The sequence below is a fragment of the Triturus cristatus genome, chromosome 7 (genome assembly GCF_964204655.1).
Source record: "Triturus cristatus chromosome 7, aTriCri1.1, whole genome shotgun sequence".
Classification (NCBI taxonomy): domain Eukaryota; kingdom Metazoa; phylum Chordata; class Amphibia; order Caudata; family Salamandridae; genus Triturus; species Triturus cristatus.
Window position 1 is genome coordinate 342640630 of NC_140590.1, and position 16237 is coordinate 342656866.

Here is a 16237-nt window from a genome sequence, read left to right on the forward strand (position 1 = left end):
TGAGCCACCCGGTCCTGTTGGAAAGGCTGAGGCAAATAGGAGTTAAAGGCATAGTGCTGCAGTGGTTTCAATCCTACCTTGAAGGTAGGCAACAGGTAGTCACTATGGCACCCTTCTCCTCTTGCAGGTCCCAAGTTGCGCACGGGGTGCCACAGGGATCTGCAATAAGCCCTATTCTCTTTAACATCTACCTGCGACCCCTGTTCCCGTTAATTAAATCTTTCGGCGTCAGCTTGGTGAACTACGCTGACGACACGCAGCTGGCCTTCTCTTTAGAAGGGGATGAAGCACTCTCCATGGACCGTTTCCATCAATGCATGCGCCAGACTTCGGAGTGGCTAAGAAGGAACTCCCTCCAGTTTAACAGCGGTAAAACTGAGGTGGTCTTCTGCTCACCATTTAGGATTCTCAAACATCTGCCCTCCGAATTCTGCCTTGCACCGGAGGAAGTACCGATTGCACCGGTCAGGAAGGTTCGCAATCTTGGGGTGATTATCGATGATGACCTCCAGATGGTATCTCAGGCCAGTAAGACCGCCAATGTCTGCTTTGCCCTGTTGCGGCTGCTTCGTGGCATTCTACCTCTGCTCCCTAGGGAGTCACGAGCTACAGTGGTACGCAACACGGTATTAAGCAGGCTTGACTACTGCAATTCCCTTTATCTGGGGGCCCCGCAGTATATCCTCCAAGGACTGCAGAGGATTCAGTCAGCTGCAGCCAAATTAGTGCTTGATAGGCGGCGCTGTGCCTCGGCTACCAAAGCACTGCGGGATCTGCACTGGCTTCCAATGAGGGAAAGGGTCGTCTTCAAGTCTCTCTGCATGACTTTCAGAGCAGTACACGGACTGGGAACTGTCCCCTTGCAGGATAAGTTTGTACGCCACTTACCAAGCAGGCAACTCCGCTCTTCAACAGCTGGTCTACTAGTGGTTCCGAGATTCAGGCGCGCCAGGGTAGGAGGAAGAGCCTTCAGCATAGTAGTGTCTGGCATGTGGAACAAGCTCCCTGCAAACTTGAGACACTGTAAATCCCTATTGGAATTTCGCAAGGGACTTAAGACATGGCTATATCCTACAGTTTAACCCAGGCTGGCCCCATGATTCTCTTCTGTCAGCTTTTATCGCCGATCTCTAGTCATAAGCGCCAGGATGCCCGTAGGGCGACAGCCGCGCTATACAAGTTTCACATCAATCAATCAATCATTTGCATATGGCCATGTCTGAACTGGGGTGGCAGAGTGGGCTAAAGAACGGTGATGGATCAAACCCAGATCTGTTGACTGGGTGTGAGTGTTTGATTGGTTCTGATGCTCCGTCCATCACCACCCCCTGTTGTACCGCTTTGTTCGCCATAAGTTGGCAGGGCATACTCAGACGTGAGTCCCTTGCTCACTTTGCCACTGGATTCAAGCAAGCCTGGCTGAAGACGGCTGAAATGCCAGAAACCGGTCCTAGGAAGCTTGTTTCCGGTCCAGGGAAGGCATGGCTTGGCAGTTCGGGCTGGACTGTTCCCATGAGGCACAGGGTCAGACTGATTTGCATATGGCCATATCTGAACTGGGGTGGCAGAGTGGGCTAAAGAACGGTGATGGATAAAACCCAGATCTGTTGACTGGGTGTGAGTGTTTGATTGGTTCTGATGCTCCGTCCATCACCACCCCCTTTTGTACCGCTTTGTTCGCCATAAGTTGGCAGGGCATACTCAGACGTGAGTCCCTTGCACACTTTGCCACTGGATTCAAGCAAGCCTGGCTGAAGACGGCTGAAATGCCAGAAACCGGTCCTAGGAAGCTTGTTTCCGGTCCAGGGAAGGCATGGCTTGGCAGTTCGGGCTGGACTGTTCCCATGAGGCACAGGGTCAGACTGATTTGCATATGGCCATGTCTGAACTGGGGTGGCAGAGTGCGCTAAAGAACGGTGATGGATCAAACCCAGATCTGTTGACTGGGTGTGAGTGTTTGATTGGTTCTGATGCTCCGTCCATCACCACCCCCTTTTGTACCGCTTTGTTCTCCATAAGTTGGCAGGGCATACTCAGACATGAGTCCCTTGCTCACTTTGCCACTGGATTCAAGCAAGCCTGGCTGAAGACGGCTGAAATGCCAGAAACCGGTCCTAGGAAGCTTGTTTCCGGTCCAGGGAAGGCATGGCTTGGCAGTTCGGGCTGGACTGTTCCCATGAGGCACAGGATCAGACTGATTTGCATATGGCCATGTCTGAACTGGGGTGGCAGAGTGCGCTAAAGAACGGTGATGGATCAAACCCAGATCTGTTGACTGGGTGTGAGTGTTTGATTGGTTCTGATGCTCCGTCCATCACCACCCCCTTTTGTACCGCTTTGTTCTCCATAAGTTGGCAGGGCATACTCAGACATGAGTCCCTTGCTCACTTTGCCACTGGATTCAAGCAAGCCTGGCTGAAGACGGCTGAAATGCCAGAAACCGGTCCTAGGAAGCTTGTTTCCGGTCCAGGGAAGGCATGGCTTGGCAGTTCGGGCTGGACTGTTCCCATGAGGCACAGGGTCAGACTGATTTGCATATGGCCATGTCTGAACTGGGGTGGCAGAGTGGGCTAAAGAACGGTGATGGATCAAACCCAGATCTGTTGACTGGGTGTGAGTGTTTGATTGGTTATGATGCTCCGTCCATCACCACCCTCTTTTGTACGGCTTTGTTCGCCATAAGTTGGCAGGGCATACTCAGACGTGAGTCCCTTGCTCACTTTGCCACTGGATTCAAGCAAGCCTGGCTGAAGATGGCTGAAATGCCAGAAACCGGTCCTAGGAAGCTTGTTTCCGGTCCAGGGAAGGCATGGCTTGGCAGTTCGGGCTGGACTGTTCCCATGAGGCACAGGGTCAGACTGATTTGCATATGGCCATGTCTGAACTGGGGTGGCAGAGTGGGCTAAAGAACGGTGATGGATCAAACCCAGATCTGTTGACTGGGTGTGAGTGTTTGATTGGTTCTGATGCTCCGTCCATCACCACCCCCTTTTGTACCGCTTTGTTTGCCATAAGTTGGCAGGGCATACTCAGACGTGAGTCCCTTGCTCACTTTGCCACTGGATTCAAGCAAGCCTGGCTGAAGACGGCTGAAATGCCAGAAACCGATCCTAGGAAGCTTGTTTCCGGTCCAGGGAAGGCATGGCTTGGGAGTTCGGGCTGGACTGTTCCCATGAGGCACAGGGTCAGACTGATTTGCATATGGCCATGTCTGAACTGGGTTGGCAGAGTGGGCTAAAGAACGGTGATGGATCAAACCCAGATCTGTTGACTGGGTGTGAGTGTTTGATTGGTTCTGATGCTCCGTCCATCACCACCCCCTTTTGTACCGCTTTGTTCGCCATAAGTTGGCAGGGCATACTCAGACGTGAGTCCCTTGCTCACTTTGCCACTGGATTCAAGCAAGCCTGGCTGAAGACGGCTGAAATGCCAGAAACCGGTCCTAGGAAGCTTGTTTCCGGTCCAGGGAAGGCATGGCTTGGCAGTTCGGGCTGGACTGTTCCCATGAGCCACAGGGTCAGACTGATTTGCATATGGCCATGTCTGAACTGGGGTGGCAGAGTGGGCTAAAGAACGGTGATATATCAAACCCAGATCTGTTGACTGGGTGTGAGTGTTTGATTGGTTCTGATGCTCCGTCCATCACCACCCCCTGTTGTACCGCTTTGTTCGCCATAAGTTGGCAGGGCATACTCAGACGTGAGTCCCTTGCTCACTTTGCCACTGGATTCAAGCAAGCCTGGCTGAAGATGGCTGAAATGCCAGAAACCGGTCCTAGGAAGCTTGTTTCCGGTCCAGGGAAGGCATGGCTTGGCAGTTCGGGCTGGACTGTTCCCATGAGGCACAGGGTCAGACTGATTTGCATATGGCCATATCTGAACTGGGGTGGCAGAGTGGGCTAAAGAACGGTGATGGATCAAACCCAGATCTGTTGAATGGGTGTGAGTGTTTGATTGGTTCTGATGCTCCGTCCATCACCACCCCCTTTTGTACCGCTTTGTTCGCCATAAGTTGGCAGGGCATACTCAGACGTGAGTCCCTTGCTCACTTTGCCACTGGATTCAAGCAAGCCTGGCTGAAGACGGCTGAATGCCAGAAACCGGTCCTAGGAAGCTTGTTTCCGGTCCAGGGAAGGCATGGCTTGGCAGTTCGGGCTGGACTGTTCCCATGAGGCACAGGGTCAGACTGATTTGCATATGGCCATGTCTGAACTGGGGTGGCAGAGTGGGCTAAAGAACGGTGATGGATCAAACCCAGATCTGTTGACTGGGTGTGAGTGTTTGATTGGTTCTGATGCTCCGTCCATCACCACCCCCTTTTGTACCGCTTTGTTCGCCATAAGTTGGCAAGGCATACTCAGACGTGAGTCCCTTGCTCACTTTGCCACTGGATTCAAGCAAGCCTGGCTGAAGACGGCTGAAATGCCAGAAACCGGTCCTAGGAAGCTTGTTTCTGGTCCAGGGAGGGCATGGCTTGGCAGTTCGGGCTGGACTGTTCCCATGAGGCACAGGGTCAGACTGATTTGCATATGGCCATGTCTGAACTGGGGTGGCAGAGTGGGCTAAAGAACGGTGATGGATCAAACCCAGATCTGTTGACTGGGTGTGAGTGTTTGATTGGTTCTGATGCTCCGTCCATCACCACCCCCTTTTGTACCGCTTTGTTTGCCATATGTTGGCAGGGCATACTCAGACGTGAGTCCCTTGCTCACTTTGCCACTGGATTCAAGCAAGCCTGGCTGAAGACCGCTGAAATGCCAGAAACCGGTCCTAGGAAGCTTGTTTCCGGTCCAGGGAAGGCATGGCTTGGCAGTTCGGGCTGGACTGTTCCCATGAGGCACAGGGTCAGACTGATTTGCATATGGCCATGTCTGAACTGGGGTGGCAGAGTGGGCTAAAGAACGGTGATGGATCAAACCCAGATCTGTTGACTGGGTGTGAGTGTTTGATTGGTTCTGATGCTCCGTCCATCACCACCCCCTTTTGTACCGCTTTGTTCGCCATAAGTTGGCAGGGCATACTCAGACGTGAGTGCCTTGCTCACTTTGCCACTGGATTCAAGCAAGCCTGGCTGAAGACGGCTGAAATGCCAGAAACCGGTCCTAGGAAGCTTGTTTCCGGTCCAGGGAAGGCATGGCTTGGCAGTTCGGGCTGGACTGTTCCCATGAGGCACAGGGTCAGACTGATTTGCATATGGCCATGTCTGAACTGGGGTGGCAGAGTGGGCTAAAGAACGGTGATGGATCAAACCCAGATCTGTTGACTGGGTGTGAGTGTTTGATTGGTTCTGATGCTCCGCCCATCACCACCCCCTTTTGTACCGCTTTGTTCGCCATAAGTTGGCAGGGCATACTCAGACGTGAGTCCCTTGCTCACTTTGCCACTGGATTCAAGCAAGCCTGGCTGAAGACGGCTGAAATGCCAGAAACCGGTCCTAGGAAGCTTGTTTCTGGTCCAGGGAAGGCATGGCTTGGCAGTTCGGGCTGGACTGTTCCCATGAGGCACAGGGTCAGACTGATTTGCATATGGCATGTCTGAACTGGGGTGGCAGAGTGGGCTAAAGAACGGTGATGGATCAAACCCAGATCTGTTGACTGGGTGTGAGTGTTTGATTGGTTCTGATGCTCCGTCCATCACCACCCCCTTTTGTACCGCTTTGTTCGCCATAAGTTGGCAGGGCATACACAGACGTGAGTCCCTTGCTCACTTTGCCACTGGATTCAAGCAAGCCTGGCTGAAGACGGCTGAAATGCCAGAAACCGGTCCTAGGAAGCTTGTTTCCGGTCCAGGGAAGGCATGGCTTGGCAGTTCGGGCTGGACTGTTCCCATGAGGCACAGGGTCAGACTGATTTGCATATGGCCATGTCTGAACTGGGGTGGCAGAGTGGGCTAAAGAACGGTGATGGATCAAACCCAGATCTGTTGACTGGGTGTGAGTGTTTGATTGGTTATGATGCTCCGTCCATCACCACCCTCTTTTGTACCGCTTTGTTCGCCATAAGTTGGCAGGGCATACTCAGACGTGAGTCCCTTGCTCACTTTGCCACTGGATTCAAGCAAGCCTGGCTGAAGATGGCTGAAATGCCAGAAACCGGTCCTAGGAAGCTTGTTTCCGGTCCAGGGAAGGCATGGCTTGGCAGTTCGGGCTGGACTGTTCCCATGAGGCACAGGGTCAGACTGATTTGCATATGGCCATGTCTGAACTGGGGTGGCAGAGTGGGCTAAAGAACGGTGATGGATCAAACCCAGATCTGTTGACTGGGTGTGAGTGTTTGATTGGTTCTGATGCTCCGTCCATCACCACCCCCTTTTGTACCGCTTTGTTTGCCATAAGTTGGCAGGGCATACTCAGACGTGAGTCCCTTGCTCACTTTGCCACTGGATTCAAGCAAGCCTGGCTGAAGACGGCTGAAATGCCAGAAACCGGTCCTAGGAAGCTTGTTTCCGGTCCAGGGAAGGCATGGCTTGGGAGTTTGGGCTGGACTGTTCCCATGAGGCACAGGGTCAGACTGATTTGCATATGGCCATGTCTGAACTGGGGTGGCAGAGTGGGCTAAAGAACGGTGATGGATCAAACCCAGATCTGTTGACTGGGTGTGAGTGTTTGATTGGTTCTGATGCTCCGTCCATCACCACCCCCTTTTGTACCGCTTTGTTCGCCATAAGTTGGCAGGGCATAGTCAGACGTGAGTCCCTTGCTCACTTTGCCACTGGATTCAAGCAAGCCTGGCTGAAGACGGCTGAAATGCCAGAAACCGGTCCTAGGAAGCTTGTTTCCGGTCCAGGGAAGGCATGGCTTGGCAGTTCGGGCTGGACTGTTCCCATGAGCCACAGGGTCAGACTGATTTGCATATGGCCATGTCTGAACTGGGGTGGCAGAGTGGGCTAAAGAACGGTGATGGATCAAACCCAGATCTGTTGACTGGGTGTGAGTGTTTGATTGGTTCTGATGCTCCGTCCATCACCACCCCCTGTTGTACCGCTTTGTTCGCCATAAGTTGGCAGGGCATACTCAGACGTGAGTCCCTTGCTCACTTTGCCACTGGATTCAAGCAAGCCTGGCTGAAGACGGCTGAAATGCCAGAAACCGGTCCTAGGAAGCTTGTTTCCGGTCCAGGGAGGGCATGGCTTGGCAGTTCGGGCTGGACTGTTCCCATGAGGCACAGGGTCAGACTGATTTGCATATGGCCATGTCTGAACTGGGGTGGCAGAGTGGGCTAAAGAACGGTGATGGATCAAACCCAGATCTGTTGACTGGGTGTGAGTGTTTGATTGGTTCTGATGCTCCGTCCATCACCACCCCCTTTTGTACCGCTTTGTTTGCCATATGTTGGCAGGGCATACTCAGACGTGAGTCCCTTGCTCACTTTGCCACTGGATTCAAGCAAGCCTGGCTGAAGACCGCTGAAATGCCAGAAACCGGTCCTAGGAAGCTTGTTTCCGGTCCAGGGAAGGCATGGCTTGGCAGTTCGGGCTGGACTGTTCCCATGAGGCACAGGGTCAGACTGATTTGCATATGGCCATGTCTGAACTGGGGTGGCAGAGTGGGCTAAAGAACGGTGATGGATCAAACCCAGATCTGTTGACTGGGTGTGAGTGTTTGATTGGTTCTGATGCTCCGTCCATCACCACCCCCTTTTGTACCGCTTTGTTCGCCATAAGTTGGCAGGGCATACTCAGACGTGAGTGCCTTGCTCACTTTGCCACTGGATTCAAGCAAGCCTGGCTGAAGACGGCTGAAATGCCAGAAACCGGTCCTAGGAAGCTTGTTTCCGGTCCAGGGAAGGCATGGCTTGGCAGTTCGGGCTGGACTGTTCCCATGAGGCACAGGGTCAGACTGATTTGCATATGGCCATGTCTGAACTGGGGTGGCAGAGTGGGCTAAAGAACGGTGAGGGATCAAACCCAGATCTGTTGACTGGGTGTGAGTGTTTGATTGGTTCTGATGCTCCGTCCATCACCACCCCCTTTTGTACCGCTTTGTTCGCCATAAGTTGGCAGGGCATACTCAGACGTGAGTGCCTTGCTCACTTTGCCACTGGATTCAAGCAAGCCTGGCTGAAGACGGCTGAAATGCCAGAAACCGGTCCTAGGAAGCTTGTTTCCGGTCCAGGGAAGGCATGGCTTGGCAGTTCGGGCTGGACTGTTCCCATGAGGCACAGGGTCAGACTGATTTGCATATGGCCATGTCTGAACTGGGGTGGCAGAGTGGGCTAAAGAACGGTGATGGATCAAACCCAGATCTGTTGACTGGGTGTGAGTGTTTGATTGGTTCTGATGCTCCGTCCATCACCACCCCCTTTTGTACCGCTTTGTTCGCCATAAGTTGGCAGGGCATACTCAGACGTGAGTCCCTTGCTCACTTTGCCACTGGATTCAAGCAAGCCTGGCTGAAGACGGCTGAAATGCCAGAAACCGGTCCTAGGAAGCTTGTTTCCGGTCCAGGGAAGGCATGGCTTGGCAGTTCGGGCTGGACTGTTCCCATGAGGCACAGGGTCAGACTGATTTGCATATGGCATGTCTGAACTGGGGTGGCAGAGTGGGCTAAAGAACGGTGATGGATCAAACCCAGATCTGTTGACTGGGTGTGAGTGTTTGATTGGTTCTGATGCTCCGTCCATCACCACCCCCTTTTGTACCGCTTTGTTCGCCATAAGTTGGCAGGGCATACTCAGACGTGAGTACCTTGCTCACTTTGCCACTGGATTCAAGCAAGCCTGGCTGAAGACGGCTGAAATGCCAGAAACCGGTCCTAGGAAGCTTGTTTCCGGTCCAGGGAAGGCATGGCTTGGCAGTTCCGGCTGGACTGTTCCCATGAGGCACAGGGTCAGACTGATTTGCATATGGCCATGTCTGAACTGGGGTGGCAGAGTGGGCTAAAGAACGGTGATGGATCAAACCCAGATCTGTTGACTGGGTGTGAGTGTTTGATTGGTTCTGATGCTCCGTCCATCACCACCCCCTTTTGTACCGCTTTGTTTGCCATATGTTGGCAGGGCATACTCAGACGTGAGTCCCTTGCTCACTTTGCCACTGGATTCAAGCAAGCCTGGCTGAAGACGGCTGAAATGCCAGAAACCGGTCCTAGGAAGCTTGTTTCCGGTCCAGGGAAGGCATGGCTTGGCAGTTCGGGCTGGACTGTTCCCATGAGGCACAGGGTCAGACTGATTTGCATATGGCCATGTCTGAACTGGGGTGGCAGAGTGGGCTAAAGAACGGTGATGGATCAAACCCAGATCTGTTGACTGGGTGTGAGTGTTTGATTGGTTCTGATGCTCCGTCCATCACCACCCCCTTTTGTACCGCTTTGTTCGCCATAAGTTGGCAGGGCATACTCAGACGTGAGTCCCTTGCTCACTTTGCCACTGGATTCAAGCAAGCCTGGCTGAAGACGGCTGAAATGCCAGAAACCGGTCCTAGGAAGCTTGTTTCCGGTCCAGGGAAGGCATGGCTTGGCAGTTCGGGCTGGACTGTTCCCATGAGGCACAGGGTCAGACTGATTTGCATATGGCCATGTCTGAACTGGGGTGGCAGAGTGGGCTAAAGAACGGTGATGGATCAAACCCAGATCTGTTGACTGGGTGTGAGTGTTTGATTGGTTCTGATGCTCCGTCCATCACCACCCCCTTTTGTACCGCTTTGTTCGCCATAAGTTGGCAGGGCATACTCAGACGTGAGTCCCTTGCTCACTTTGCCACTGGATTCAAGCAAGCCTGGCTGAAGATGGCTGAAATGCCAGAAACCGGTCCTAGGAAGCTTGTTTCCGGTCCAGGGAAGGCATGGCATGGCAGTTCGGGCTGGACTGTTCCCATGAGGCACAGGGTCAGACTGATTTGCATATGGCCATGTCTGAACTGGGGTGGCAGAGTGGGCTAAAGAACGGTGATGGATCAAACCCAGATCTGTTGACTGGGTGTGAGTGTTTGATTGGTTCTGATGCTCCGTCCATCACCACCCCCTGTTGTACCGCTTTGTTCGCCATAACTTGGCAGGGCATACTCAGACGTGAGTCCCTTGCTCACTTTGCCACTGGATTCAAGCAAGCCTGGCTGAAAACGGCTGAAATGCCAGAAACCGGTCCTAGGAAGCTTGTTTCCGGTCCAGGGAAGGCATGGCTTGGCAGTTCGGGCTGGACTGTTCCCATGAGGCACAGGGTCAGACTGATTTGCATATGGCCATATCTGAACTGGGGTGGCAGAGTGGGCTAAAGAACGGTGATGGATCAAACCCAGATCTGTTGACTGGGTGTGAGTGTTTGATTGGTTCTGATGCTCCGTCCATCACCACCCCCTTTTGTACCGCTTTGTTCGCCATAAGTTGGCAGGGCATACTCAGACGTGAGTCCCTTGCACACTTTGCCACTGGATTCAAGCAAGCCTGGCTGAAGACGGCTGAAATGCCAGAAACCGGTCCTAGGAAGCTTGTTTCCGGTCCAGGGAAGGCATGGCTTGGCAGTTCGGGCTGGACTGTTCCCATGAGGCACAGGGTCAGACTGATTTGCATATGGCCATGTCTGAACTGGGGTGGCAGAGTGCGCTAAAGAACGGTGATGGATCAAACCCAGATCTGTTGACTGGGTGTGAGTGTTTGATTGGTTCTGATGCTCCGTCCATCACCACCCCCTTTTGTACCGCTTTGTTCTCCATAAGTTGGCAGGGCATACTCAGACGTGAGTCCCTTGCTCACTTTGCCACTGGATTCAAGCAAGCCTGGCTGAAGACGGCTGAAATGCCAGAAACCGGTCCTAGGAAGCTTGTTTCCGGTCCAGGGAAGGCATGGCTTGGCAGTTCGGGCTGGACTGTTCCCATGAGGCACAGGGTCAGACTGATTTGCATATGGCCATGTCTGAACTGGGGTGGCAGAGTGGGCTAAAGAACGGTGATGGATCAAACCCAGATCTGTTGACTGGGTGTGAGTGTTTGATTGGTTCTGATGCTCCGTCCATCATCACCCACTTTTGTACCGCTTTGTTCGCCATAAGTTGGCAGGCCATACACAGACGTGAGTCCCTTGCTCACTTTGCCACTGGATTCAAGCAAGCCTGGCTGAAGACGGCTGAAATGCCAGAAACCGGTCCTAGGAAGCTTGTTTCCGGTCCAGGGAAGGCATGGCTTGGCAGTTCGGGCTGGACTAATCCCATGAGGCACAGGGTCAGACTGATTTGCATATTGCCATGTCTTAACTGGGGTGGCAGAGTGGGCTAAAGAACGGTGATGGATCAAACCCAGATCTGTTGACTGGGTGTGAGTGTTAGATTGGTTCTGATGCTCCGTCCATCACCACCCCCTTTTGTACCGCTTTGTTCGCCATAAGTTGGCAGAGCATACTCAGACGTGAGTCCCTTGCTCACTTTGCCACTGGATTCAAGCAAGCCTGGCTGAAGACGGCTAAAATGCCAGAAACCGGTCCTACGAAGCTTGTTTCCGGTCCAGGGAAGGCATGGCTTGGCAGTTCGGGCTGGACTGTTCCCATGAGGCACAGGGTCAGACTGATTTGCATATGGCCATGTCTGAACTGGGGTGGCAGAGTGGGCTAAAGAACGGTGATGGATCAAACCCAGTTCTGTTGACTCGGTGTGAGTGTTTGATTGGTTCTGATGCTCCGTCCATCACCACCCCCTTTTGTACCGCTTTGTTCGCCATAAGTTGGCAGGGCATACTCAGACATGAGTCCATTGCTCACTTTGCCACTGGATTCAAGCAAGCCTGGCTGAAGACGGCTGAAATGCCAGAAACCGGTCCTAGGAAGCTTGTTTCCGGTCCAGGGAAGGCATGGCTTGGCAGTTCGGGCTGGACTGTTCCCATGAGGCACAGGGTCAGACTGATTTGCATATGGCCATGTCTGAACTGGGGTGGCAGAGTGGGCTAAAGAACGGTGATGGATCAAACCCAGATCTGTTGACTGGGTGTGAGTGTTTGATTGGTTCTGATGCTCCGTCCATCACCACCCCCTTTTGTACCGCTTTGTTCGCCATAAGTTGGCAGGGCATACTCAGACGTGAGTCCCTTGCTCACTTTGCCACTGGATTCAAGCAAGCCTGGCTGAAGACGGCTGAAATGCCAGAAACCGGTCCTAGGAAGCTTGTTTCCGGTCCAGGGAAGGCATGGCTTGGCAGTTCGGGCTGGACTGTTCCCATGAGGCACAGGGTCAGACTGATTTGCATATGGCCATGTCTGAACTGGGGTGGCAGAGTGGGCTAAAGAACGGTGATGGATCAAACCCAGATCTGTTGACTGGGTGTGAGTGTTTGATTAGTTCTGATGCTCCGTCCATCACCACCTCCTTTTGTACCGCTTTGTTCGCCATAAGTTGGCAGGGCATACTCAGACGTGAGTCCCTTGCTCACTTTGCCACTGGATTCAAGCAAGCCTGGCTGAAGACGGCTGAAATGCCAGAAACCGGTCCTAGGAAGCTTGTTTCCGGTCCAGGGAAGGCATGGCTTGGCAGTTCGGGCTGGACTGTTCCCATGAGGCACAGGGTCAGACTGATTTGCATATGGCCATGTCTGAACTGGGGTGGCAGAGTGGGCTAAAGAACGGTGAGGGATCAAACCCAGATCTGTTGACTGGGTGTGAGTGTTTGATTGGTTCTGATGCTCCGTCCATCACCACCCCCTTTTGTACCGCTTTGTTTGCCATAAGTTGGCAGGGCATACTCAGACGTGAGTCCCTTGCTCACTTTGCCACTGGATTCAAGCAAGCCTGGCTGAAGACGGCTGAAATGCCAGAAACCGGTCCTAGGAAGCTTGTTTCCGGTCCAGGGAAGGCATGGCTTGGCAGTTCGGGCTGGACTGTTCCCATGAGGCACAGGGTCAGACTGATTTGCATATGGCCATGTCTGAACTGGGGTGGCAGCGTGGGCTAAAGAACGGTGATGGATCAAACCCAGATCTGTTGACTGGGTGTGAGTGTTTGATTGGTTCTGATGCTCCGTCCATCACCACCTCCTTTTGTACCGCTTTGTTCGCCATAAGTTGGCAGGGCATACTCAGACGTGAGTCCCTTGCTCACTTTGCCACTGGATTCAAGCAAGCCTGGCTGAAGACGGCTGAAATGCCAGAAACCGGTCCTAGGAAGCTTGTTTCCGGTCCAGGGAAGGCATGGCTTGGCAGTTCGGGCTGGACTGTTCCCATGAGGCACAGGGTCAGACTGATTTGCATATGGCCATGTCTGAACTGGGGTGGCAGAGTGGGCTAAAGAACGGTGATGGATCAAACCCAGATCTGTTGACTGGGTGTGAGTGTTTGATTGGTTCTGATGCTCCGTCCATCACCACCCCCTTTTGTACCGCTTTGTTTGCCATAAGTTGGCAGGGCATACTCAGACGTGAGTCCCTTGCTCACTTTGCCACTGGATTCAAGCAAGCCTGGCTGAAGACGGCTGAAATGCCAGAAACCGGTCCTAGGAAGCTTGTTTCCGGTCCAGGGAAGGCATGGCTTGGCAGTTCGGGCTGGACTGTTCCCATGAGGCACAGGGTCAGACTGATTTGCATATGGCCATGTCTGAACTGGGGTGGCAGAGTGGGCTAAAGAACGGTGATGGATCAAACCCAGATCTGTTGACTGGGTGTGAGTGTTTGATTGGTTCTGATGCTCTGTCCATCACCACCCCCTTTTGTACCGCTTTGTTCGCCATAAGTTGGCAGGGCATACTCAGACGTGAGTCCCTTGCTCACTTTGCCACTGGATTCAAGCAAGCCTGGCTGAAGATGGCTGAAATGCCAGAAACCGGTCCTAGGAAGCTTGTTTCCGGTCCAGGGAAGGCATGGCTTGGCAGTTCGGGCTGGACTGTTCCCATGAGGCACAGGGTCAGACTGATTTGCATATGGCAATGTCTGAACTGGGGTGGCAGAGTGGGCTAAAGAACGGTGATGGATCAAACCCAGATCTGTTGACTGGGTGTGAGTGTTTCATTGGTTCTGATGCTCCGTCCATCACCACCCCCTGTTGTACCGCTTTGTTCGCCATAAGTTGGCAGGGCATACTCAGACGTGAGTCCCTTGCTCACTTTGCCACTGGATTCAAGCAAGCCTGGCTGAAGACGGCTGAAATGCCAGAAACCGGTCCTAGGAAGCTTGTTTCCGGTCCAGGGAAGGCATGGCTTGGCAGTTCGGGCTGGACTGTTCCCATGAGGCACAGGGTCAGACTAATTTGCATATGGCCATATCTGAACTGGGGTGGCAGAGTGGGCTAAAGAACGGTGATGGATCAAACCCAGATCTGTTGACTGGGTGTGAGTGTTTGATTGGTTCTGATGCTCCGTCCATCACCACCCCCTTTTGTACCGCTTTGTTCGCCATAAGTTGGCAGGGCATACTCAGACGTGAGTCCCTTGCTCACTTTGCCACTGGATTCAAGCAAGCCTGGCTGAAGACGGCTGAAATGCCAGAAACCGGTCCTAGGAAGCTTGTTTCCGGTCCAGGGAAGGCATGGCTTGGCAGTTCGGGCTGGACTGTTCCCATGAGGCACAGCGTCGGACTGATTTGCATATGGCCATGTCTGAACTGGGGGGGCAGAGTGGGCTAAAGAACGGTGATGGATCAAACCCAGATCTGTTGACTGGGTGTGAGTGTTTGATTGGTTCTGATGCTCCGTCCATCACCACCCCCTTTTGTAACGCGTTGTTCGCCATAAGTTGGCAGGGCATACTCAGACGTGAGTCCCTTGCACACTTTGCCACTGGATTCAAGCAAGCCTGGCTGAACACGGCTGAAATGCCAGAAACCGGTCCTAGGAAGCTTGTTTCCGGTCCAGGGAAGGCATGGCTTGGCAGTTCGGGCTGGACTGTTCCCATGAGGCACAGGGTCAGACTGATTTGCATATGGCCATGTCTGAACTGGGGTGGCAGAGTGCGCTAAAGAACGGTGATGGATCAAACCCAGATCTGTTGACTGGGTGTGAGTGTTTGATTGGTTCTGATGCTCCGTCCATCACCACCCCCTTTTGTACCGCTTTGTTCTCCATAAGTTGGCAGGGCATACTCAGACGTGAGTCCCTTGCTCACTTTGCCACTGGATTCAAGCAAGCCTGGCTGAAGACGGCTGAAATGCCAGAAACCGGTCCTAGGAAGCTTGTTTCCGGTCCAGGGAAGGCATGGCTTGGCAGTTCGGGCTGGACTGTTCCCATGAGGCACAGGGTCAGACTGATTTGCATATGGCCATGTCTGAACTGGGGTGGCAGAGTGGGCTAAAGAACGGTGATGGATCAAACCCAGATCTGTTGACTGGGTGTGAGTGTTTGATTGGTTCTGATGCTCCGTCCATCACCACCCCCTTTTGTACCGCTTTGTTCTCCATAAGTTGGCAGGGCATACTCAGACGTGAGTCCCTTGCTCACTTTGCCACTGGATTCAAGCAAGCCTGGCTGAAGACGGCTGAAATGCCAGAAACCGGTCCTAGGAAGCTTGTTTCCGGTCCAGGGAAGGCATGGCTTGGCAGTTCGGGCTGGACTGTTCCCATGAGGCACAGGGTCAGACTGATTTGCATATGGCCATGTCTGAACTGGGGTGGCAGAGAGGGCTAAAGAACGGTGATGGATCAAACCCAGATCTGTTGACTGGGTGTGAGTGTTTGATTGGTTCTGATGCTCCATCCATCACCACCCCCTTTTGTACCGCTTTGTTTGCCATAAGTTGGCAGGGCATACTCAGACGTGAGTCCCTTGCTCACTTTGCCACTGGATTCAAGCAAGCCTGGCTGAAGACGGCTGAAATGCCAGAAACCGGTCCTAGGAAGCTTGTTTCCGGTCCAGGGAAGGCATGGCTTGGCAGTTCGGGCTGGACTGTTCCCATGAGGCACAGGGTCAGACTGATTTGCATATGGCCATGTCTGAACTGGGGTGGCAGAGTGGGCTAAAGAACGGTGATGGATCAAACCCAGATCTGTTGACTGGGTGTGAGTGTTTGATTGGTTCTGATGCTCCGTCCATCACCACCCCCTTTTGTACCGCTTTGTTTGCCATAAGTTGGCAGGGCATACTCAGACGTGAGTCCCTTGCTCACTTTGCCACTGGATTCAAGCAAGCCTGGCTGAAGACGGCTGAAATGCCAGAAACCGGTCCTAGGAAGCTTGTTTCCGGTCCAGGGAAGGCATGGCTTGGCAGTTCGGGCTGGACTGTTCCCATGAGGCACAGGGTCAGACTGATTTGCATATGGCCATGTCTGAACTGGGGTGGCAGAGTGGGCTAAAGAACGGTGATGGATCAAACCCAGATCTGTTGACTGGGTGTGAGTGTTTGATTG